The sequence below is a fragment of the Xiphias gladius genome, chromosome 9, assembly GCF_016859285.1.
Source record: "Xiphias gladius isolate SHS-SW01 ecotype Sanya breed wild chromosome 9, ASM1685928v1, whole genome shotgun sequence".
Classification (NCBI taxonomy): Eukaryota; Metazoa; Chordata; class Actinopteri; order Istiophoriformes; family Xiphiidae; genus Xiphias; species Xiphias gladius.
In genome coordinates this window covers 15949737-15973764 of record NC_053408.1, presented here as the reverse complement: position 1 = coordinate 15973764, position 24028 = coordinate 15949737, and the positions used below count along the sequence as shown (strand labels likewise).

Here is a 24028-nt window from a genome sequence, read left to right as displayed (position 1 = left end):
TTACTACATTCGTAACATTCGCACGTATAAAGATCCTACTCTTTCCTCAAAATAGACCGGACACTGGATATCTGCCAGGTGTGCTACATTAATGCCACAACCTGTATTAGAGATGACTGCAGTGTAACCAAGAACAGCTTCATTCCTGAAAAACTGTGTCAATACAGGATTTAATGAGTATTATTGATCAGCCACGCTGATCAATAATACTGCACAAAAACAATTGTTTTTGTGCACATAAACAATTTTTCATGTTGATTTCCTTATAAGCTCTTAGTCATTTTGGGTAGTTGCCCTCTCTGCCTCATTTCACTGATGACGTCGCCCTATTGGTAAAACCTGAACTCGGAAGGAAAACTTTCACGTTCTTAGACTGAGTGAATCTCTCTGTGGTTATGTTGGTTGTAAGCTCTGTGTCCCCTGAGCCCGAGTGAGCTGAACGCTCCCATAATAAACATCGTCATTGTCAGATATCATCAGTCAAAGGCTTGAGAAATTAATGACCAAACCTGAGTTACTTTATATTTTACATGAGATATGCAGTCAAATGCGCTATATTTTAAAATGGCGCTATACAGTCCTATATCTCACATTATTCTTGTTTGAGATTCGAACACACAGGTATGTATGACATAAAAAAAATTTTTAAAGCGCGTCTTATGAATCAAAAGTACAACAGATTTAAGATTCATGAGCATCAATTTGTTATTCTGGATGTGTACAAAGATGGCAAATGGGATAATTTTTACACATAAATGTGGCCCAGAATTTGAATGTTAGTCTTCACATTCTTAAACTCTGATGGATACTGATGTCTGTTGATGACCTGTTTTTTACTTCCATTTTACATCATTTCCTGATTTTTTTCTTAAGGGCTCAAATATATGGAGCAGGAACTTAATAACTGTAGCAACTACACTTGATTTCCTTATATTTGGTACCATATTGCGTGGGCCTTTCTTGGAAATATCCTAGTAATTACATACCAGTTAATTTTTAGGAAATTAAGAAAGCAGTTTCCAGGAATTGGATGGAAAATACTGGACCCGTAAAATAACCGACATCTTACCAATGACATTTTTCTGGGAAATGTGGATGTTTTGGCTTTTTTTCTCTGTTAATTCCCGTCTCTACTGCAATGACAAGCACAAATTTCTCTTCACTTGGTTTTCTCTCCCTCAACTCTTGCTCTCCTGTCTCCCTCCCACACCAGTCCCCCATCCACCTTCCACCACAAGGGGTTAATTAAAACTGATTGGGTCCTCCGGGACCACACCTGCCTCTGACAGGTAAGATATCAGGCTCATATGAGGCGTGTGTATTTGTGCATGTGTGCGACTCTATGCGGATATGTGCTTAGCACATCAGTCTGTTAGCACATCATGTGCTCTGCTGCTCTGAGTTCAAAGCAGTCCCATTAGAACATGATGATAGCTATCAGTGTGTCTGTTGGGTTATACATATGCATTTGTGTGTGGAATTCAGTATTTAACTCTGCATTTGCATGTGATTTGTGTGGGTAGATAGATGTGCATTTCATTTGTGTGTATGTGTGTGTGTGTGTCCCTTCTTTCCAGAACCACTTAAGGATTTCGCGCTTGATGGCTGATTAGACTCTACTCGCTGGAACCAATCACTGCTTTGCTTTAACTTCACGCCTGTCCGCCTGTCTGTCATGAAGAGAGCCACTGGAGGAGGAGACATATATACAATTTAAAACCTCATCTAATGATCATCTTTACAAACACTGAGATAACATACACCGCATAAAATACAGTAAAATGAAGTATCATCGGTTAAAGTTTCATCACACTTCGCATAAATGCTGATAGAGCCAAAGCCCAGACACATCCATGTAACCAGTGAAATGCATGAAATAAACAGTGATTAAAAAAAACATGATGGCCCACATTAAGGATGTGATTTTATGTGTGTGTTTTTGTGTGTGTGTGTGTGTGTGGGGGGGGGGGGGTGCAAAGGCAAGAACCTGTGTTGTATAACAGCAGCTGGCAGGGGAGAAGTGCAGCAGGCATGCACACACACACATACACACACACACACACAAACTCACAGAGCTCCCGCTAATAGGTTGGCAAGTAGAACAGTCAAATTAGCCACTGGAGAACAAAGCGATCCAAGGCCTCCGCTGGGAAAAGGTGAAGGGGAAAAAAGCGAAAGAAGAGGGAGAAAGAGATAGAGAGACCGAGAGGGAGGAGGACATGTAGCGAGAGGTGAAGAAAGAACAGCACGGACATGACAGAGAGGAGGAAGATCAGAGGCAAGAGTTGTAAATGAGTTGGAGAAAATAAAAGCGGGAAAAATCAGTGAGACAAGAGGTAATTGAGAGAGGGGACGATACTGGAGAGACCGATGCTGGAAGCAAAATGAGCCAGAATGAGTAAGGAAATTTGGGGTATAGGTGGTGGTGTAATGTGGGGAGATGACACTATGAAAAAACACTGCATCTTAGGACACGATGATGTGAACTTCAAGTTACTTTGGGTCAAGTAAGCTAAGTTAAACAAAAAATATGATGAACTATAATGACCGTCAATAGGATACAAAAGAGTAAAAACAACACAGATCATGCAAATACTTTCAAATAATTCCACACGTATGGATTTAACCATGTATATTACAGATTTAAGATAATCCGATTTAAGATAATCAGTCATACATTTATCATCAGTAATGACAGAATAACGTGAGACAAAAAACAAGGTGAGAGTAAACATGTTTTCCCTAATGGTGCAGTGGTGTGCCCTTCATGGCCAATTAGTGGCCTAAGAAAAATGTAACCTTGGTGTGACCTGCAATTGTAGTGCACCCTTGGGTCAGTTCTTCTGCTCTTGAACATGCAGCAGTGAATTGCATTATTCATCAAAGTTTTGTCCATATTGAGAATGAGTTAGCATGACAAATGCATGGACTGCACCACGATCTCAAAAATGATCAATTATCTCATTAGCGATCAGGAAATATGAGAATACAGTGGTATCCAGAACGCCCCCTGCTGGACCACAAGGCTAACTACTTCAAATGGCCTGATTCGCTCATAGACCGTAAATTTTGAATTCGCACAGGTCATTACAGGTCGGATATTTAATTTTTTTCCCATGTTTGCATCCAAAGTTTGAATTTTAAAAAAAATCTGACAGCCCTACTTTCCATAGACTTTGTATGCAACTGTGCTGCATCTATAATTCACTTTGCGTTCTGTCTGAACACAGATTATCTGCTTCATCAGCCTTAGGCACACTGGAACTTTCAGTTAAATGCTAACATCAGCAGGCTAACATTCTATCAATGACAAAATGTTGATGTTAAACAGGTATAATGTTTAACATCAGCTAAATAGCAATAAACACGAAGTACAGCTGAAGCTAATGGGGACATTATTAGTTACGCAGGTATGTGGTAATAAATCAGTTTGGTCATGTACCTGATGATGGTGCTAGATGAAAGTTTGGAGAATCACTAAAGTTTTTACAAGTCACCCTGTGATGAATATGAGTGTGTGCACCAAATTTCATAGCAATCTAGTAGCTGCCGAGACATTTCACTGTAAACTGCCACTTCGCTAGCATGGGCAAATGCATTAAAGCAACCACATTTTGTTCCAAAAATACACTTGTTCAATTTAACAGGTTTTTGACATGGGGCTGTATAAGCTGCCTGATACTGACAAGGGACACACACATGGGAAGATAATCTGCCTCGTTACATTCAGGATAAACCTCCTCGGTGTGCCCTCCTTTGACAGTATAAGAATTAAGATTACGTTATCTGTTGTATTGGCCTGAGTGAACAAAGAGGCGCTGGCTCAGGCTAGTGAGCCCAGTGGAGTAGCTTTTAATTGGCTATTATTGGCTGGGATTTAGATTTCTTATTTTTAGGTTTGATTAAAATTCAAGCATTGAAATTGACCTTTCGCTGAAGTGTCAAGTCACAAAATCAGGACTGTGCTGCTAACGTTGCACTGAATTCTGATAAAGTAGCAGCAGAGCCAGCTCCCGGGAAGTATGTAAAGCAGGATTTATACTCTGTCTAAACATCAGTTAGGGACGCGTCTGTGTCGACCATTTCTGTAACTTTCTGAAACCAATGATCTGTTGACTGTTCGGATCAACAATAAACATATGTGATTTCCAAATAACTAGTTCTGAGAGACTATAAACCAGCTCTAAATATTGCACAGTGAATGTCCGTCTGACATAACCTGTAATCCCACAGAAAATAATAGCTAATAATAACCTTAAGAAGTAATGCATTAGCATTGCTAAGCTAATTAGCCAGATACGCTAATGTTTTCGGGTTACATAATGTTTAATCTATTCCTTGCACTTTTGTGTTTTTGGTTTTTGGCTAAGCTATGATTGGACAATCACTGTTAATTGTCCACACAGTCTAGTGTGCAGTAGAGGACATCGGCTCCATTTTTGTGGTCACATTTGTCTTGCTAGCTAGTATTCTCCATCTTGTTTCAATGTAGAGTCACCAGTTAACCTAACCTGCATGTCTCTGGACTTTGGGACGAAGCCGGAGGAAACCCACGCAGGCACGGGGACGAGCCTTCTTGCTGTCAGGCGACAGTGCTAACCAGTGCACCACTGTGCTGCCCAACTGCCATGTTTTCTCCACATATTTCTAATGTAACATGCATACATAGAGGCTTACAGGTTCCCAATCCATGGATCACATATTTTCCCATGTGAGTCAAATCAGAATTGAAAATTTGTGCTTTTCTCTGAGTACAAAAAACGAGACTGTCACACACAGGACCAGAACCTGAAAAGGGACACCATCAGCTCAGAGTGAACATAGCCAGTTAGCCAGTGTCTTTCTGTCTCTGTCTTTAATCCCAGAGACACATGGTTCTGTCTCTTCATCTGAATCCACAAACTCACCCTGTATAGACCCTGACGGTAAAGAGAGGCAGAGGAGGAGAAGGAGGAGGAGGCAGGACAGACAGACATATTCTCTGTAATGAGCTGGGTTGAGCCCAAGCCAGACCTGGACCAGACTCACTGCAGCTTGTCCAGCTAATTATGCAAGGCTGCAGACAGCTCTGGCAGACACAGGGGTATAGCAAAAGAAGAGAGGAGAGGATGAAATGAAAGAAAGCAAGCGAAATGAAGGGAAGGGAAGATCGAGACAGAGTGACTGACACGTTTAAAGAAAGCAGATGAAAGACATGGATATGCAAGTGATGAGGACAGTGAGGGGAGGCATGCACACTGAAAGGACGAGAGGGAGCGGGGGAGGGAAGCAGCAGAAGGGCTGAGGTTTGTCCTTTGGCCGATGGTCAATTAGTGCTGGGGAGACTAACAGGCCACAGCGATCTGTGTCTGGGGCTGCAGAGAGCTCTCAGCTTGTTTACTCTTCTAGTGAAGGAGACAGCTGGGGCACCTCCAACACTTAGAACATTATTAGGGGAAATATTAATGAGGAAAATGTGCAATTGATGTTTCTTGTATTTTACTGGAGGAAACAATTAATACTGCTCTAAAATTAGATAGAGATCCAGTACTTGAAAACCTGATATATCTTATATAGTATCACAGTGATTACAGTTGCTTCCTGGAGAATCGCTTTAAATTAATTTAATTTCAGCGGATCTCTAAAGCATTTGTTGAACAAATTTTATGGGAGTATTTTAGGATCTTCAGCACACTACATATTGTGATTGAGAGTATGTGAAAACTAGTTAGTAAGAGTTAAGTGAGATCTAGAACTGTTGGCTAAAGGTTATGGATCAGCCGTCAAAATAGATAGCTAAAACAATTTGTTAAATGGTGAAAAAAGTGAAAAGTAGTGTATAAATAATCGAAATACCTAAAGGTAATGGATAAATTGTGAAGATAAAACTAGTAGGTAAATGGTTGAAATGGCTATAATGATAATGGATAAACACCTGAAATAGTTGGCCAAAAGTAATGGAAAAATGGTAAGTAAGCTTAAAAAAAATTAGAAGGAAGCTAAAAAGTAGTGGACAGGCTGTTAAAACACCTTAAACAAATGGACGAACAATTGAAACAAGTAGTTAGAAGTATTGAATAAAGGGTAAACGAGCTTAAAAAAAAATAGGTGGTTGACAGCTATAACGCTAATAAATGGTTGAATTAGTTGGACAAATGAAATGGAAAAATCGTAAGTAAACTCAAAAATGATAAGTAAGCGAAGTACTGGGAAAATTATTAAATAATTATTTAAAAAGCTGAAACCACTGGATAAAGAGTTGAAATGGAAAGCTAAAAGTATTGGAACTGGTGAAAAAGCTCTAAATTATTGAAACAATAAATAACATCCATTTGGACATGATGGGTGGCGTTGATGAAGAGGTTCTTGAGTTCATCTGACAGGGATGTGGGGTGCATTAGACAAAAAAGGTTGGGAACCATTTCTCTTGCTCATACTATTGTTTGCTTTCTTCTATTGATCAAGAAAAGTAACTGCAGCTGCAGTTGCATGGTTACTGCCTATACAATGTAACTGTAATGTAAGTAAATGTTAAAGCTTTGGGTAAGTGTCAGACACTTGTTCACGTTCCAGCATTTTCTCTTTCAGACGTCAGTCACACAATGAAAGAGAAGAAGAAGAGAAAACCCATTTTACTGTTTTACTCCTGCAGGGCCAGTTTACGCGTTCCTGGCCAATCTCTATTGAGGGCCGGCTGATGTGGGCAGACGTAGGGTTTGCACCATCCTCTCCCCAGCATTCCTCTGTTTGTCAGCACCTCCATTAAGGACATGTAGTCTGGCCATTGTGTGTTTGTGTGTCTGGCTGGCTAGCTGGCTGGCATGGGCTGGGCAAAAGAGATGTGTGGGCAGAATGCTAACTCCGTCACATTGTTAAGTAGGATCAAAGCATGTGAAGGTGTATGTCTGTGTGTGCAAGACTGCTGCCATGTTTGAGGACACCAAGGTCAAGATATTACCGATTTTCTTAGAAAAATGACATTCAATTGCCATGGAAGTCCACCAAGTCACTGCAACTTCTACAATGCAGCAATTGGCCGTGTTGCACCACTTTGCTTGTCTCACTGTGGTTTGTGTGGAAGCCCTTAGTCTACATTTAATGGGTAAAAGAGGCAAACACAAATGAGGCAATGACAAATAAACCTTCTCAAGCTTTTCAGGAAGAGATGAAAGGATGTCAGCAGGCTATATGAGAGAAACTGATGACAAAAACCATCTGAGTAAAAGAGAGATAGAGCATCAAGCATCAAGTGAAAGGGACACAGTGATGTGATATGTCTGGGAAAGGGCAGGCCTTTAGTCTGGCTTTGGGAACAGGAATGCATCTCATCAAACGTATCTCATAAAAGTAAACAGATGTGAATAAAACTTACCAATCTTTCTTGTGTTCTCTAAATTGTGTTTATTTACAGCTTCTTTGAATGGGACTTCCTATATTTAAATTGGCATAAAAAATAGCAAGTAGTTACTGCAGTAAAAGACTGTTTTTTACTTTAAACATCCCATATACATTAGATATAAATTATGTAATGTTTTCATGAGTTTATATCTTTTTTCACTACTCACGACTGGAAAAGGTGCTTGTACGATCAGCATGTTAGAGCTATAGTCGACAAGGAAAAACTCCTCAGACTTTCTATTCAGTGGTACAGTACACTTACTTGGTGAAACACAGCACATTTCATTTTCTCAATTTCCTGTCAGCAAACAAAGGGGAGACCTCCTTTGTTGAAGCTCCAGTTCCTCCGCTACAACCCTTCTGTGCTTCCCTGTGATTAGGTTCAGAGCACATCATGGGGGTGAGGGGCGTGAAATCATTTGTGGTTGTAATTATGGGCTCCCCTCTCCAGAGTAATCATGAGCTATTAAAAACCAGCCTCGGCGCAGCCCCCCCAGCATTGCCAGTTAAAATCTATGTCCCTCTGGGAGGCTGCAGGGAAGAGGCCAACGACCCGCAAACTGCAGTGGGCACAGAGCTGTGTGTGTGTGTGTAATACGTGTGTGGCCAGCACATGCTTTTGCCTTTTGTGTTTATGGAAAGACATACAGTAATACAGAAACTTTAACACTGAACAGAAATGTTACAGTGAAATGCTAACATGTAAAAGTAAAAACGTGTTCAGCCTGAAGGTAATCCCGATTTTCTGCCTTCCAGGCAGGTATAAGCCTGCACTTGGCCGCGTGTATCACGCAGCATTCTCCTCTCCTTCCGCTTCCAACCTGTTACCTTCCTCAAAATCCCGTTCACTATGGGAAACAATAACATCCGAGACAGCGACCTACACGCTTCAAAAGGGCACGTTTTGATGGAAGATTTAGATCATGCAATCACACAGTCGTCATACATTTTTTACTGTATTTTGTGGCGTTTTCTTTGCGGGGAATTAGCCATTTTAATGACAGTGATCACCTCCCCACGTGCAAATGTTCCACCAAAACATGCCCACCCCCAACACTAATTTGCAGGGGCACCGTTGCTGCATCTTGGGCTTATCACGATTGAGATTGGTTTAAAGGAAAATACAAACAAGCCAGAAGGTTTCTTTTCCCCTATAGCAGAATGATAATGGGTGGAGCCGGATCATTCTCCAGCACTGACACAGCGCTGTGGAGATACAGGTCTGGTTATGGAAAACCAATTTTCCTCAAACAGTCAATAACTGTACAGACGTTAGCTGTAGTTAGCTAGCAACATATTGTGTGCGAGGACTGTGTCTGTTTATGTTTGCCATTCGCGCGCGCGGCGCATAGCGGCTGTGCTCCTGTACATGCCTACTTGCTTCTTCTACTTTCCACCGACTTTGTGTGTAACCTTGCCACTTTCAAAACTGGCTTTGCACTCCGTCTGAAAGCACAAGACAGACAGTGTTGATTAAAGGTTATGATTAATTAAAATTAAATTGATAATAGCTTACTTCTGCTACGTATGTTGCTGCCAACTAACCTAGCATCCACCTTAAGCCTGCTGCACTCACGTCACAACGTTGATGGATTAAACCAATTTAAAAGAAAACGTTTCACTAACAACATGGAAAATTAAAACTTCTGCTGTTGTACGTTAGCTTTAGCTCAGTTTCAGAATGCATTATTGCACGGAACAAGGACTGTGGATTTTGCCCTCCATTTTCTTACTGTATTGTTGTGTTAGGGATTTATTTATTCACAATCTCACCAGTATGGACAGGAGGAATCATAACAGCGACTATTAGCTTTCTCAAAGTACATATGGCATGTGAGTACTGTTGGACTATATAACAGGTGTTAGCTAAACATTTTCACTTACCATCTAAATTTTCCACTTAAATACTAATTATGGAGCCTGTACTGTAGTAGGAAAAGGGGTCAGTGCTGTCGCTCTACCCTCCACTCCCTCCCTCTCTCTGTCAGTTTCATAGGCTTTGAACCACCCCTCGTAGCACCCAGGTTGAATGAACACAATCCCATTATCAGTGACAGTCAATTAAACATCTAAATGTCAAATTTTGAATGCTTGATGCTATGACACAGAGGGCAACTGAAGATCGTTAGCCAGAGACTGATTGGTCCATCCGAGCCAGGGAGGGGAAGAATTATGGTGATGACACTTTCCGAATGAATATATGTGGGCTGTAACATCGACATCCTTCTGTTGCTGCAGAACCAGAGACATAGAGGGAAAGGGGGACACACATGGAAAGATAATCTGCCTCGTTACATTCAGGATAAACCTCCTCGGTGTGCCCTCCTTTGACAGTATAAGAATTAAGATTACGTTATCTGTTGTATTGGCCTGATTGAACAAAGAGAGAGCTGGAAGTAGAGTTGCTGCTATGTTTAAGTTGTCAAAAGTTGTCATTTAAACAAAGGCATTCTTTCAAAGCTCTGTTTCCTTTGTCTACCCTACAACTTTTTAGAAGCATTTTTTTCAAAATGACACGTTATCAATGATGGAAAGTGCCAGCATAGTGTGTGGATAGAAAAAGTTGGTAATTTTGTCAGTATGGTCGTGGCCATAGTGAGACACAGAGAGAGCTGAATCTCAGAAGGTGGTCTCAGTGCCTGTATAGACGACCTACAGCAAACAACACAAGCGGAAAAGGAGAGGAGAAGAAGACAGAGGAATACAAGACTGAGAAGAAAGGAAAAAGGTCATATCAGCTATCCTCAGATCTGACTGTTTGTGTGTTTGCTTTATTGAGAGGGAACACTCTCAATAAATACATTTCTGTCACATTGTATTGACACAGCAGGGAGTGAGGGAACAAAGAGGAGGAGAAAGGGGCTGAATGAAAAAGAGAAAAGAAAAAGAGTGAGAGGAGGAGTGTTTATTCTCTTTTTCTTCCCTCCTCTGGCCCGTCTTTTCCCTCCCTTTTTATTCGTTCAGTGGTGTTTGTGCTTCTGTGTGTGTGTCCATGTGTGTGTACACACTCACTGGCACACTTGAATCTTTTACTGATTACCTCATACACGTCACGTCTTTCTGGAGGGCTTTTAACGGCGAAGGATTATCAGGCAGCCAGAGCCTTTTAACCCTTTCCCTGCCCTCCCTGCTCCAAGCCGGCAGCTGACAAATGCTCCCCTTATGCTTCCATCCAAAAAGGTGCAACATGCAACAGTGTTTTTACTTTTACACCAAATAAATACAAGGCTATCATGTGACATAATGCAGCACGAGGAATAAAGTTCTGCAGCTTCAGTAGCAAAAAACACCTTCTGTCATGTCCCCTGGATGCAGCTGTGTCGCATTATGAGTTTTTTTTCATCACGTCTCCATCACAGACTGAATATCCACTGGATGCGTTACTGAAGTACAGCATTGTCAACCTGTTGTACTTCAGCAGCCACATTTCTCTCCAAATTAATCTCAAAATTCTGAATTTGAATATGTAACACGGATAGCCCTGTTTTCTAAGTGGAGGTTGTTCCACCTGCGTTACAAGGTAATGTTACCCAATAGGAACCTGTACCCAGTTCCCCGTCTGCTTATCAACAAAGTCAACATTGCAGCGGATGCTAACCTTAGTTGCTATTAGTCATTAAGCTAGTAGTGACTAGCTTAGTCAGGGCCATTTTTGTTGACCCTTATACCTTGGAAGAATAATGAATGGTTGTACCTTGGCTTCATAGAGGTTTGTATCAGTGTCAGAAAAGGAGTCAACTTTAGCTATGCAGTGGTAAGAATAGGGTGATGGTATAGTGTATAAAATGACTGAATTGAAGTCTCATGAAAGTAGATGCTCAAGGCCTCTTTGCTAACTTACATGTGTGCCATCTCTGAGGTGGTCAAGTGTTTGTCTCCTCTCCCTCCCTCCCCTCCTCATGTTTTCCTCTGTTGTATGTGTGTGTCCTGCCCATCCTCTTCCATTCAAACCCCCGTTTACCATGACAATAGCTGCCTGCTGAGACACTCTCCCATGTATAGCCCTGATCACCGCTAGCTACTGGCAGGGGCCCATTCACTGCTGCAACCCACCCGCACTATAAAGAGCCTGGCAGGACCAGCTAGGCCCCCTGTAAACAGCCGACATCATGCTTCTTGTGTCTGCAGGGTATACTACCAGGGGAAGGAGGCAGGATGGTAGAGCTGTTGGATTTATGTACTAGGTTTTGTCAGGGGTGAAAAAGGAGTGGTTTGGTTTTATGTACCCAGTAGGATAAAGCTGCAGTTTGAATGGACAGGAAAACTGTTTAGACAAATTGTTCGGTGTTTAAATTGAGAGGAAGAACAAAGAAAATGGTTGATTATGACCAGATTGTTTCAAGACCAGACATGGTAATAAAAGGCTGAGTGCTACAAATCAGTATATCCTGTTAGTATTTTATTTCTCATCCAACTTCGAAACTATTCTACATAGAACTGAAACTTAGACGCTGTTTCCAAAAATATATCCAAAAATATTTTATCTCCTTGTGACTAATAGACAACTATTCATAATAGAATGCATAAATATTATACATCATTTGAATTTCCTCACACAAGTAGTGAAAAGAATTCAAATTTCAGTTCAACTTACAATTTCAAGTGAAATGAGATGGACTATTTTAACTGTAATGATCAGTCATTCCCATAGATTCTAGAGGTGATTCTGTCTTGTGCTGGTGATTGCCAAATTAGTAAAAAAAAATAAAAAATCAAACCCCAACTGAAACGCTGCCACAACATTTTGCCCCCTCTCCTTGACGATGGCTGGAGGTCAGACGGGTTAGGAGGCGACCGTAGCCTCTTTAGCAGAAGCCACACATGATTGGCCTCATCTGAAGAGCTGCCTTCTCTCCAAAATCAGCAATTTAGCTGTGGGGCATTCACAAGGTCTCCATTTGATTGGAGGAGAGGTTGTGTGTGTGTGTGTGTGTGTGTGTGTGTGTGTGTGTGTGTGTGTGTGTGTGTGTGTGTGTGTTTGTGTGCATGCCTCAGACCTTGGGAGGGCTGGCTGCGCAAGTCCAAGCTTGCCCCTGCGATGCCACAAAGCCTGTCAGAAATGAAAGATGATGGCAGCGCAGAGCCTAGAAGCAACGGAGGATATTCACCAGTAATTCGCATTAGAACAAATACACACCCAACCGTCACACAAAAGCTGTGATACATGATACAGCCACACTTATTGGCATTTTCTGTGCTACAAAATCTGCACCTTTATCGCTCCATTGCACAGAGAGATGAGGAAACAAAGAGTGAGGTGCTGATCTGGAGGAAGAGCTGCATCCATCCACTACTGACACAGGTGACCCACAGTAAACAGATTGGAGAGTTTAAGATTACAGCTGACAAGTACAGGTTGTGTGTGTAGCAGAGTGTGTGTGTGTGTTCTCTCTACCTCACACAAATAGAACTCCTATAAAGACACATGATAAAACAGCAAACTAAAGGGGGGTTTACAAATGTCTAGTGATAGGCAATAAGAGGAAAGAGTTTGCTGTTGATTTAACCTTAATCCTTTTAAACGTTTTGACAGAAGCTGTTGCAGAGGTGGTGATCTGTTGGAGACGCGGGGTCACTTGTGGAATTTTCCACTGGTTTCACAGAGCAAACACAAGACTTCTCCTCTCATACCAAGTTCTTCCATAGACTGTTAGTCACTTGAGACGGATTCCTCTCAGTTATCAGAGGATGATTAGGTGATTGCCAAAGTTCACGATCAATTTTAAACTCCCCGTGAAGTGACTTTTCACAAAGGCAGGAGACCAATCAATACTATAGCCCATCCACATGAGAATTTTCACGCAAGTTTCAGATATAGAAAGTCAGGGAGAAAATTGTACCTTGTATGGATGTTGATGATAGTGTTTAGCTAGGGCTCATCTTGGTTGTTAAATTGTATCTCAGACAGGGGAGGCTCTGATTGGTTGCTCTGGAGGAATAATGGAGGAAGATTAGGAAAGAGAGGGATGGGATATTAAGACATTTGGAGGAACCGGAATTGCAACAATTGAGGTTGATTTGCATTTTGATCAGACAGGATGACTGCTCTCTCTTTGCATAAATTTGTTATACATCTAATAGAGGCATCCATACAGTATCTGATTTTTGGAAGTCTTAGAACTGGATAACTATTTCACATTTGTCTTGGTGCAGAAAACGCTGATGATTGACCAACACAAATTCCCCTCAGCCATGCTCAGGGAAGTGGAACACCATGTCCTGCTGTGAGACGTAAAGGTTTATAGATCTTGAAGTTAATATTATTTAGTTTGGGGAGGAAGGACTTATGTGAATGCGTGTGTTTGCATATTTTCGTTAGTTAATGTGTTGAAGAGTGCAAGGTATCTCATGCTGCATTTATACCGGCCTGATTGAGTTTTATTTGAACATTATCTCCTGGAGTTTCATTAGGTCATGTTGAGAACTAACCCCCAAACAAATTCAGGTGGTAACCAAGAAGAGACATCAAGGAATGTGAGTGTGTTTGTTGTTGCAAGCAAGCAGTCAGTTTGGAGTTAGCCGTTCGTCACGCTATCTGTCACCACCAGCTCTCTCTACGATTGTTTATGTTGTATGCCAATATAGCCAAGCATGCAGTCTGGACAGCTGTAAGATGGCTGCCCTTACATGAAGTACTTTAGGTATCAAAATGAAAAAGTACTCATAATGCCCCTGTATGTATAATATTATAATTAGATTATTATAACTTGTGCATTAATTTGCAAGTTGCATTTATTGTTGTAGTTGGGTGAGGTGGAGCTCATTTTAATTACTGTATTTTAAATACAGTTGAGTAATTTAATCTGTAACAATGCAAAACATTTTCTAAACCGATCATGTATTTTGTATGTAAAATCTTAATCAGCAAAGTAAGTAGTAACTTGAGCTGTCCAGAAAAATGAAACCATGACAAACAATACGAGAAGTAGATTGGGGTTTTTTTTTTTCCATTTACCATTTCTGTTTTTTTTTGGATAGTCATAGTGGAGAGAGAGAGACAGGGGAGAGATATGGGATGACATGTAGGAAAGGGCCTGGGCTGGATTTTAACCCAGGCCGCTGTGGTGAGGATTTAATGGTACGAGCTTGACAAGGTGAGCTACCGGTGCACCCCGGGAAGGGGATGTTATGTGACCTCTCACTGTCACTTGGGATGACACGTGAACAAAACTGTAAATTACCATGGCACTTACATTTTGAACAGACTTAACCTAAACAAACCAAAAATGCAGAAGCAAAATCTAGTTTCAAAGGAAACCAACTGCACAGTAATTGTGATTTCACCTTTATTGTGCATGCATATCCTTCTCATACACCTATAGTGAGTCATAATGGCATATCACACCATCTTGACTAACTGGTAACAGCCAGCAGCCACTCCATAGTTCAGACAGGCCCAAACATGCCTTTTACAATGATTAGTCCTGCTTGTCTTACACCGGACACAATGGCCCCTTCCTCACAGATATGCATCCCTATTGACCCATCGCTAACTTGGAACAGAATGAAATGAAGAGGGGAAACCAGACCTTCTCAGTAGGAACAATAAGAGAGGTGCAATGTGGGAGAGCCACATTCCACTGACGACTGTAATGACTGTGTATAATATTGGAAATGGGATAGACTGTAATCATTCACTTTCACTTCACACTGTAAAAACTATATGTATGGTTGGATCATCTTATATTCTGATTAAAAATGTAATCGGACTTTTTTTGAGTTTAAAAGTGTTATCTAGTGACTACTTAGAACTATCTGACTTTAGTCTGTCTCTGCAAAAATATACATCTTTTAAGTCATTTTTTAGGTTGTTGAGTTCAAAATGTCTTGGTGAAAAAATCAACTAGCGCTAGTAAAATTATTAAAACCTGACTTGTTTTTAAGAAGAATTTTAAAGAAATAGAAGGTTCTTTTGTTTTTAAAGAAGTGAGAATAAGTCAGATTGCTCCTTGAGTATTGGGAAATGTGACATTTTATTCTAAAAATTCTTGAAACAAATCGATTGTGCCTTATTTTAGGAGGAAGCAGATTGTATGGAAGGTTTTTTGAATTCATAGTGGAAAAAAAAGTCTTGCCTTTCAGTGCACCGACCCTGGGCCCAATGCCCGACAGTTGTGCCTTGGCAATGTTCACATGGTGGGAAGCCAGTGAGGGATGACATATGACATATGTATTATTCCACAGTTAGCTTAAAACAAATTTTCATTTGCAGCCCCATGGCAGGTCACAATTAAAACATATACACTGTGATAGAACAACAATAAAAAAAAATAGAAAAACAAGACACAGCAAAAACACAATGTCAGCAGCAATTTTATGTTAAAATGATTAATAGCAACAATATTTGTATACAAAACAAAACCAATAAAGTGCAGAGTCTTTTGTTGCAGAGTTGAATAGCTTTTACCAGACTTTTTAATATGGCTTTGAAGCTACTGATAGAACTGCACCGCTTTATGTCATCTGGTAGGGCTTTCCACTGATTGTGGCTTTTAGGGAGAAGGCTGACTGCCCAAATGCAGTGTGATGAAATGGTACATTACAATCTCTCATGGAGGATATTCTTGAAGATATTATAGTATCCTCCAAACAAAGTAAACAAAGTCACATAATGGAGAAGGGGCTAGGTCAGTAAAATTGTATACGCAAAACACAAATTTAGATAAAATCTAAAATTCTCAGAGCTCAGAAGATTATGTTTCTCCAGTATCTGACAAAGATATTATTGAATTGGTTTTCCATCCAGAATTCCAAGTTTTATCTAATTGTTTTTCAACATTTTTTGATATGTTTTTTAAATTAAGATTTGGATCCATTATTATACCAAAATCTTTAAACTTTTCACTCTTCAAGAAAATGAAAATTAGAGGGCTGTGCATTGGTTTTGGAAGAAATCAATGCACAGCCAATATTCAACCTAAGACAATATTCAAATTAAGACATGATTTTGTCATCAGCATACATTTGTAATTGTATCTCACTATACTGCTGTGGAAGATAATTTATATAAACTAAATACTAGGGGTCCTAACACCAATCCCTGAGGTACACCCATTGCACACTCCATGTTACTTGTCAGTGCACCGTTAACTTTAACACACTTGGTGCACCTGCTCTCAGGCAGGTTGAAGTGTGAACCTCAGACTTCTTTCATCTTATGTTTTCTCTCTTCACCTTGTTTTTTCATTTACTTTTTTTTGGTTTGTTTTTTTTGACATTCTCTTCTCTTCATCTCTCTTCCTCTCTGGGTCCCATGTGTGCTGTGTGAATATCAGATAACAGTTCCACGTAAATTAATCCAAAGAGACGTAACCCACACAGAGGGAGTGGAGGGGCAGGTTGCGTGCACTTACATACACAGAGTGAGAGAGAGAAAGAGAGAATTACTAACCATCAGAGAGATTCTGAGAGGGCATTCAGGGAAAGAGTATTGTTAGAGTGATCACTAATGAGGTGTGCACATGTAGGTGCACCTGTGTGTGTGTGTGTGTGTGTGTGTGTGTGTGTGTGTGTGTGTGTGTGTGTGTGTGTGTGTGTGTGTAGTTAGTGACTGGGAGCCAATGACTGGAGGATAAGAGCAGGTCTTCAGGCCGGCTGGAGGACACAAGGTAAGGAAGAGGAGGATTGTCCTCTGGAGATGACAGGGGTGGGGGGCAGCTCAGGAAGTAAGTCATATTACAGTACAATTTAAGATCCAGCTATCCTCTCCATTATGACGCACAATCTCCAGAGTTCACTGAAATGTGATGTTGGGATTGCATATGACAATCTCTATAATACCTACTTAACTGTATGTCAAACAAAACCCGCAGATCCAGTCGAAGCATCATCAGTCAAGATGTATGGTTTCCCCAAAATGGTGTCTTCTTCGGAGTTAAAACCCACTTGTGTTGTGAGGAAGATATATTCAAAAGTTCCTTTCATGGTGTCCAATTGGAAGCACATGGATTTAGGATGGAAGCAAATGCAGATGACCTGCTACTTTTCTGAAGGGGAAAAATGGTTAGAAAAATAATATCCAAACTCAAAAAACATGCAAAAATAAAATATACACTATTTATACTCTATTATACTATATTATCTAGTAATTTCCACCCCATTTACAATAACTAATCTGTGAATCTTAAGCATAGAGCAGAACTTTATTCAACCTTATTAATACATATATACAACTAGATTAACTTGTAGGTGTTAGTTTATATCTTTGTGAATAAGCAGACAGAAAGATGAGATTTATCCTTTATCTGAAATGTTTTCAAACAATATGTTTCAGTTTTACAAGAGAAAAGACTTCAAGGCTGAAGACAAACAGGCTATGTGTAACTTAAGGGTTCGCAACACCAGAATCCCCAAGGTCAGTGGAAGATATTAAAGCCTGGATAGAGATCATAGGGTCAGCAACCTTTGTAAAGATAGCTGTCTGGAGACGTGTATCAAATTTATAGAATATAAGAATGGTGAGTAATAACAGAAAGTACTTGTCAAACTACTATTTAAACCATCTATTTCATTTGTTTTAGAATATGGACACTAAACCCCAGAAATATGTTTCATTTTTTCAGAAAGACCAATGGAAGAAATACTGAATGAGAGATTGCACTGAGTTAAATAAATTAGTGGAACACAGACTAGCCCGGACATAACATCATGACATCAGCTCTCTGTCACAGCTGGATAAGCCAAAATTTATAGTCACTTCATTCCTGCCAAGTGCCATTGTTTTGTCATTATTGTATTGTATTTTTACATGCAAGCATGGACTTGAGATAATAAAATCTGAAACTGAATTTGAAAAGAGGAGAAATAGCAGCAATATTCAAAATGAGTAGAGGAGTATGAAGTTAAGCTGTTAACAACGAATTTGGTGCTATGATTTATCTCTATTTCCAGCTAGAATAATGACATTATAAAAATGATGTCATTAGACTTAAACGCTTCAGTGAAAACACACACATACAGGCAGGAGGACATTTTCCAGTGTCAGTCCAGGTGGTGTATAGGACCATGTGGTTTTGAGGGGAGGGGGCTATAACATTACTCTCCATCAACTCTGCCATAAGTGGGATCATCAGACAGGTGTGTGCTAGGCCTGACCTCCCCCTCCCCCCTCACTCTCACACACACGTGCACATAAACACAAATACCCCCCCCCTCCCCGGTTGGCCTCCTTCACCTGACGGCCTGGGTGCTGAGTCTGAGGAGTTTGTGTGCATTTGTGTGTGTGTGTGTGTCTTGGTTGCACCAGGCACAATGAAGAGAGAGGGTCTGTCAATGGCCACCTGTTGGCCAGCTGTCAGGGTCCCATTTCAGGGTCGCCTTTCTAGGCAGACACAACAGTAGCTGCATCTATCTAGCTATCTATGTATCTATCTATCTATCTGTTTGTCTATCTATCTATCTATCTATCTATGTATCTATCTATCTATCTGTCTGTCTATTTATCTATCTATGTATGTATTGGATATTTCTTCCCACCTTTTGTGGTTTTTTTTCTCTCTCTCTCATCTGCTCACTGTAAATGCCTGTCAATGCCGCCGAGTTTAGTTTTCCCCCCAAAAAACAACCATCCATTAAAAGATGAGATAAGCTGAGGAGAAGAAAGAGGAGGAGGGGGAGGACCTGGTAGTATCTAAGGGGTATGTAAGTGTGTCTCATTTGATCGTGATCAATGGCTCATAGATACCATCCTCTTCATGTCACATTACCATCTCTATAGTAGCCGTGATGGAGAGTTTGGGGTGCAGTTTGCGTGTGTGTGTTCGGGGGGGGGGGGGAAACCAAATGATGGATGAGTGATGGAAATAGGGAGGCATGAAATGGACAGGAGGAAGAGGACGTGACGGGATGGAGTTGGTTGGAGAAGGGAGAAGTGTGCGGAGGGGGTGGAAGGTGGAGGAGAGGGGAGAGATAATTTCCTATGAGGAATATGCAGGGGATGGGGGTGGCAGTGAGTGGAGGGAGGGGTCTAATGGCTTTGGGTGCTGCCTCTATTACGCCAAGCAGCTAGTAAACGAAGGAATAAGACAAGTCCTGAGATGATTTTTAAGAATCTGTATGTTGGCAGGGACATTACTGACAAAACAGAGGCAAGGGACAGAGAATATTGGCTCACTCGGTGTTATATGTGTTATCTATGACAAATCTGCTATAATTAATATTTTTATATTTTTAAAAAATTATCAAATGACAATTTGAAAACAATGTGACAATGTGAAAGGGGTTACTCAAAGGTCATCAACGCACAATTCTACAGAGGCTTTTAGTGCCTTTCAGCTCATTGTTTCGGATTTCTGGCCAGCTAACCAGAACAATTGTGATTGAGTCTCCCAGCTCTCACAGAATCATTTCCAGCAGCAGCAAGCAGCTGTACACCACCTGCACAAAACAAAACTAAAGACAGACAAAGTTAGCAAGTATTTGGTGAACATAGTGGAGCATCTAGCAGCTAAAGAGCAAGATATTTCCTTTAGCTGGTCAAGACCAAAAACAGAGCCAAAAGGATAGTTAATATTGAAGTTACATTTGCCAGGTCACGAAACACTCCAAATAAATGCTCATATTGCTATTTTGCTAAGCTAATAGTTACTAGATGTGTACATAGGAAACTGCATGCTAACAAGTTTGTCATATCAACTAATGTCTGTCTGCTAAATATTAAGCTACAGCTAGCAGCGAATTAGCTTAGCTAAGCACAAAGACTAGAAACTGGGGGAAACAGCTAGCCTGCCTCTGCCCAAGGTAACAACATCCATCTAAAAGCATCTCTAGAGCTCACTAATTCATATATTATATTGCCTTTTTTTAATTTGCACACAAACAAAAAATCAAAATGTTCTTGTGCTAAGATAAGCAAACCTGCTGCTGGTGGTACCATCGTATTTAGTGTGAACCACAGACATGAGAAGTGGTTTCAATCGTCTCATTCAGCTCTCAACAAGAAAGTGAATATAAGTGTTTCAAAAAATGTCAAACTATTCATTTAACATGTTAGATTGCATCTGTTTTTGATTCGGCACCCAGGCACCCAAAATGTCACACGGTTTGACAATCAACAACACCGATGAGCCATAGCTCTCTCTATTTCTGTGTGTGTATGTGTGTTGGGGAAGAAAAGGAAACATTGCATCATTTCTTTTTTCCTTGGATGTACCAGCAAATTGTAATATGAGACCACTTGTCGAAGCTGAACGTGGAATGAACCTTTCAAGCTATATAGGCTATACAAATCTCATATAAATTAAGTGACCATTTTTATACACGTATTTTAACTTATTGCTTTTTTTTTAAAATCAGAGACAGAGGTCAAAGTGGAGTATGAGCTTTGGGGAATATCGAATAGATTATTACAAAACCAAAATAAACTCAATAAAGCATTAAGTGCAAGTAAGTCTTGCTGTTGTACTTTGTATGCGGATCAGTGTTGTCTGTGCTGTTCAGCCTCTCAGAGCTCCTCTCTAACATAAGTACACACTTATTTAGACTCAATTACAGACAAGACTTAATGAATGCCAGAGCGGCCACGTGTGTGTGCCTGCATGTGTGTGCGCACAGATGTCATTGTGTGTGTGTATACGTGTGTGTGTGTGTGTGTACACTCAAAGAGAAGGCGAGGGGGGCAACCGAACGAACAAACCCAGTAGTACAACAGACAGGGAGCATCAGTGTGCCACTGATTCCTCTCAATAAGAGTTCTGCACGCTAATAAACCGGAATTAACGACTTTCAAATCCCAAAGAACAACAACACAATCTTGTTGTAATTCGAGCTTTATACCCTGAGCAGCAGTCTTGTTGTGCTCTTGTTGCAGGTTCAACCTGCAAGTTATAGATCCTGGGTTGCCATCTAGTGGGTATTTACCAAAAAACAACATAGCTCTTGTCTTATTCAGGTAATACAATCGATAAACAGTAGGACTGGCTCCAGCTATGATTGTCAGGGATTCTAGGGGGAGCAAGAAAGCACCTTATGGTTATTCACAAGGACCAAAAAAACTAATAGACTGTTTGGAGAACCCTGGTCAAGGGTTATGGAAGAAACGGAAGAGTTTATGAGAACCTCTTCTTCAAGAACCCGTGGGCACACTTTAAAAGGTCCTGAAAGACCTTATTATTTTAGAGTCTGTGACGTGTACGAGGTAAGCTTTGGTAAGGCACAATTAGTATGTTCAATCGTGGCACTTAGCTGGTACCACTATCCAGAGAGCCTCGCAACCACTGCTACAGCAGTTCTGCCTTGGTAAGTTTGCACTCGCAACCAAAACCTTGTAGCTGCCTTTAACTTAAACAGTACGAATTTTTCACAGCAGACATTTTGACTTGTCCTAGCAGAAACAGCACTAGTGGAACTAATAACATTAACAATGTAAGTAAGTGAGTCATGACAGTGCGCCAGCGTGCACAATGCCAGGATCCTGAAACTTTTCCTGCTATGACGAGTCAAAATGTCTGCCATGACAAAGGTCTCTTGGTCTAGGAGAGATTTCCATGCCAAACCTTCAAGAAGTTGACATATTAACCGAAGAGCTGAAATATCACTGGTATTAACGAGTACACCAACAATATTACATTACCATTTTGTTTACACATAAATACATTTGGTATGACAATTTACAGGAAATAAATTTAACATTTATGCTGCTAACTTTAGTTTTTTTCTCTCTCCAAAACATGAGTAATTTATTCACTAAATCTATCTGGCAAAAACAGAAAATTTTTGCCACCATTTTTTGCTTACGTTATAAGAAAAGGAAAAGTCAACAAATCCGGCCACTTGCCTCTCTCTTAAAATATAGATCATGCATATCCGTGCACAAACAGTATCAAACAGTGTGTAGTTCTGACCAGTGCTTTTAGCAGTTAGTGAACTGTGCCAGCGTAACGTGATTATAGAGAGTTTAAAATTTATCTTGTTATAGTTTGAAGGTGACTATCAACAGTAGATTCTCTTTTTTGAAAGGCACACACATACACGCCTTTCCTTTAATCAAGGCAGCTGCTGAGGGAAAGCCAAGGCATGTAGTCTCTGTTGTTGTTAGAGGACTTAGGTCTTTCAGAGGAGTTGTGTCTTGTGATGAGTCAGTCACAGTCTAGGAGTGTTTTTCCACAGAATTTCTTTTTTTCTCCTCAACCACCATGGTAAAATTCATCTGCTCTAGGTGAGGCTCGAACTCACAACCTCGGCATCGCTCTGCAGGTTACTGGCTTATAAGTACCGCGCGCTGACCGATTGCGCCACTAGAGCCCGTCAGAATCCCCCTCTGAAACAACGAAGAAGAGATTGAAATATTCCTGGAAAATGAGGTTAATTGCTTTGGCCAATCAGCTCTGGTCTCAGGTTGAATTTGGGTGGAGCGATCCTGGGAGGTTGCTGAGGTCTAAATCAGAAAAGAGTAATCGATTTGAAAGTTGTCCCTCCTTAACAGAATGAACAAAACAATAGAAACAAGAATCCATATCCAGTTCCACACAGTCCCGAGAAGCGGCCTAATCAGGCAACTAAAAGTCACCGATCTATACTCTGCTGCTGTGTCCTGTAGAAATTACTTTAATGCCACTAGAGATCACCGTATCTGTGGTTTAACTTAAACCTGCTGCAGACCTGGTCTAACGGAGGTTATAGGATTGAAGTAGTTGTGGTGGTCAGTATCTGGTGCCAGTTCTGGATACTCCCTAGTGTAGTCTACCTCTAGAGATCACCAGTCACCAGCTTTCAACTGTAAAAAGGTTTTTGGTGTTTTGTTTTACCCATTTCCTAGGGGCACATACTATTTCCTGGGGTTGTATCATCTGTCCCCTCACCAGCGCAGGATGGTCACATAATGCATCATATTCCTGGGTAACTACCCAAGAGCGTACACTATGTCACTCTTTGGTATATTTTTTAATTAGGCACGAAGAAAATGACAGAATACAGTTATTATTCGCAATTCTTAACTGGAACCTGTTGTTCCTCCTGCTTTTAGTAAGTGAAGACACGTTTTCATTGAGACAACATCAACATTTATTCTCTTAACCCCCGAGAGGATGAAGTAGCGGATGACAGCGGTCAGTGGCCAGGGCAGAACTACCAGGGTCGCTGACACTGTCTGTCAGAATAACATCATCATTGTTTTCAACAAGGAATGGAAGAAGACAGAAGAACAAGAAACTAATACAGAAGGCCAACCACTAAGTAGCTGACCCTTTTTGACCACATCTGGTGACTGTGTACAAAAACAGACTTACTTTCAGCCTCTCAGATCAGTTTAACTGTGAATGGACATAGTGCCCGGCTTGTATTTGGGGTAAATTAATAATGGTTTTAAATTAGGGAAAGGTGTTAATGACCCCTCTTTTCTTATACTGTGGTTAGTGGTGGTTAGCATCCACAAGGTGGGGATAAAAAAATATGATGGTTATATACTACTTCTTTGAATACCTGATTAACCAAAGTGACTGTGGAAGATAGAAATTTCCTTGCAATATTCTGGTGGGGAATAAGAAGTTTGCAGGGTCCAGTGGTGCAGTCGGTCAGCGAGTGGTACTTATAAGACAGTAACCTGCAGAGTGATGCTGAGGTTGTGAGTTTGAGCCTCACGTGGAGCAGTGTGGGTTTCTTTTTTCTTTTCTGGACATTTCTTCTGTAGGAAACACACAGACATTAAAAAAAAAAA

General features: G+C 40.6%; 1 non-coding gene across 1 annotated transcript; it reads right to left on the bottom strand.

Moving 5' to 3' along the window:
• Nucleotides 1-22523: 22523 nt before the first annotated feature.
• trnai-uau lies at nucleotides 22524-22617 on the bottom strand. The gene is made up of 2 exons: nucleotides 22580-22617; nucleotides 22524-22559 (listed from the first exon to the last, which is right to left on the bottom strand). It is a non-coding gene; the product is annotated as a tRNA-Ile (tRNA).
• Between the last annotated feature and the right edge of the window lie 1411 nt (nucleotides 22618-24028).